The sequence below is a fragment of the Lolium perenne genome, chromosome 4 (assembly GCF_019359855.2).
Source record: "Lolium perenne isolate Kyuss_39 chromosome 4, Kyuss_2.0, whole genome shotgun sequence".
NCBI classification, from domain to species: Eukaryota; Viridiplantae; Streptophyta; class Magnoliopsida; order Poales; family Poaceae; genus Lolium; species Lolium perenne.
Window position 1 is genome coordinate 181,174,626 of NC_067247.2, and position 2,907 is coordinate 181,177,532.

Below are 2,907 nucleotides of genomic sequence, written 5' to 3' on the forward strand. Positions count from 1 at the left end.
GTAGAAGTTTGGTATATTTACAGAAAGTTAATACAGTACCATCAGTTCGCCGGTGCGTCGTCAAGGATCACTTCAAACTCTGAATGGGGCTATCATATAGAGAAAAATCCACCGGTGAATACAAAGAACCGACTTCACTACAAGCATGGAAAGATATACTACTAGCAAATCTAACATTCACACGGGTAGAAATGACACTTAGGGTTCGAACGCAATCCCCTCGACCGCCCCTGCCTCTCCACCTCCTCCCCGACAATCAACTGCTGTTGCTCATTGATACTGGCTAATGTATTCCTTCAAATCTTAGTTGCACTTATTCCTGGCTATTTACCATTTTTTTATTATGTTTTGGGAGCAATATATTAATAAATGACAGGAGGCAGTTTGCCATCTATGTTCAACGCAAGTGAACAAGTATTTTGCGGACCAGATAAAATCATGGGACACATTACTTGGAACTTCCGAGAAAGATTTTGCTACTATATTCTGGCGAGAATCCCCGACAAAGTTGGATTTGCTACAATTGTTCTGTCTTTTTTGCTATAATTGTACAAACATTTTTCCTATAATGTTTCCGGCGAGTGTCTCCGACAAAGTTGGGTCTGCTACACTAGTAGAAAATTGTTGCTACGAGGTCTACAGCGAGAATCTCCAGCAAAGTTTTTTTTTGTCCATGGCGATGTCTCCGACAAGGTCAATCTGCCACGACAGAATATTATTTTTGGTATGAGGTCTCCGGCGAACTCCGGCAATATCTCTAGCGAGGTCGGTGTGTTTCGTGTTTGAACCGTTTTTTGCTACAATCGAATTGGTTTTGTTACACTGGTGTTTGTATGGAGCAAAAGTGGAATTTTAGGTGGAAATATATTTTGCTGCAAACAAAATGTTTTTTCCTACTAGCTGATTGTAATTCTTCGTTTGAATAATAAAATCTCGAGTATTGTTCCAAAAAAATGGAAGCAAAAGCGGGACTGCGGGATTTTAAGGGCTTGTACAACGGGGCCGCTTAGCGTGGGCGCTAGGATAGTAATCCAAGTCGATGGGCGGTTATAGTTGAAAATCCTGGCGTCTATATGGCATCGACGCAAAAGAAGGAGGTGACGCTTAGCCCGTTTCTTTCTGCCAAGGAAAACATGCAACGCAGCAATCGGGCAGTTTTGCATCCAGCCGTTAGCGCCCATCGTTGGAGAGAAGGGACGGTTCAATGATTTTTTAAATTGATGGCATCTCCTTTGATCTCTAAGCGTCTGGCATCTCCAGCCGTTTGGGCTCCCACGCCCAAATCCGGCGATATTGTCGTCCGGATTGGAGAAAAATTTGGCCTGAGGAGGCCCATTTTCCCAGCTGCGAGTCCAGGATGGATGTGACGGACTTCGGCGAATTCAGACAAAATTGGCGAGTTCGTTCAAACATAAGCGAAATTTAATGATATTTAACATATAGAGGCGAGTTCGTACATAAGTAGGCCGAATTCGAACATATATTTGAATTCGGTGATTGACAAACTAAAACTTTAAACTAAAGAAGGGCCTACTACATGCCGAAATGGCGGTAGAAGGACGTGTAGTCGCCGTCGTCGTCGTCATCATCGCTCGAGCCGGCGTTGTCCTGGGGCGGCCGAGCCTCGTACCAGCGGCTCGTGCCCTGGCCAACGTCGCCGGCGCGTGGCGGCGACGGGCGGTAGATATCGTCGTCGCTGCTGTCCTCGAGCTTGACCACCTCCCTGGGCGCGGCGTTCCTAGCGGCGGATGGTGTGGCGGCGCGGGCGGCGAGTTGACGTGCTGCAGCCAGATCCAGCAGCCGCCGTTGCTGCTCCGCCTCCTCGCGCTCCCAGTCCCGCCTGGACCACTCCAGTGCGGCGTCCTCGGGGAGGCTGTTGTCGGCGGGCACCAGGTCCTTGCGCGACCTGGCGATCGCCTCCGCCACCGCGGCGTCCTCCGCACGCTTCGCCTCCTCCTCGGCGAGCTGGTTTGCGGCGTCCTCCTTCTTCGACGCCTTCATCTTCCGCCCGCTTTGCGGAGAGGAAGGCTGGTCGCGGATGACGAGGGCGCCGCTGCTGCGCCGTCTGCTCGGCGGTGGTGACGCCGGTTCCTTTTTGACGGTCGAAGGAGACGCCCATTCCTGCTTGACGGTGGCCGGCGTCGACCCGCCGGACCTGGATGCCGACCGCGAGCCAGAAGAGGAGGAGGATGGCGCCATCCTCCTCGGCATCCAGGAACTACCGTGCCGGCGCGACACGGTAGCTGGCACCGGCGGCGGCATCCCCAGGACGGGGGAGTTTCCGTCCTCGATGTGCGCGAGCACATTCTCGAGGGTGCGGCCAGGCGCACTCCACCATCGTTTGCGGCCGGCGGCGTTGTTCCTTGCCGGAGGAGGAGGAGGAGGGCCGTCGTAGGCCGCCAGTTCGCGTTCATACCTGCACCGTCGATCGCCGCTTCGAGTAAGGCCCCACCCGTTGGCGGCGGCGGGATCGGCACGCCGCCTGCGCTTAGCCTCCATCCCCCCGGTGCGCGGAAGTCCGGCGGCGCCGGGTAGCCCGCCGCGTGGAGGAGCCGTCCCTCCCATTGGTGGAGACAGCGGCGGCCGAAACCGTTGTTCGCCGCACCGTCGTTCGCCATTGCTCGTTCGAGTTCGGGGAAGATTTTGTGGAAGGCGAGCGTGGTGAATGCGGGGCAGACGCGGTAGTTCGGCGATAATAGAGGTAGGCGCGCGTGATACCGAGGCGACGGCATTAACTCGCCGCGTGGAAGCTACGCGGCCGGCGAATGCTGACCGGCGGCAGGCTTTTACAACGCGCGGAAGACGATGCGATGAGGACGACGATCGGTGTCTCTCGCCGACAAGTTGGGGCCACCAGACGCGCGGGAAGTTTCCTCGACGTTTCACGCGCTTTTGTTTCGTCCGGAT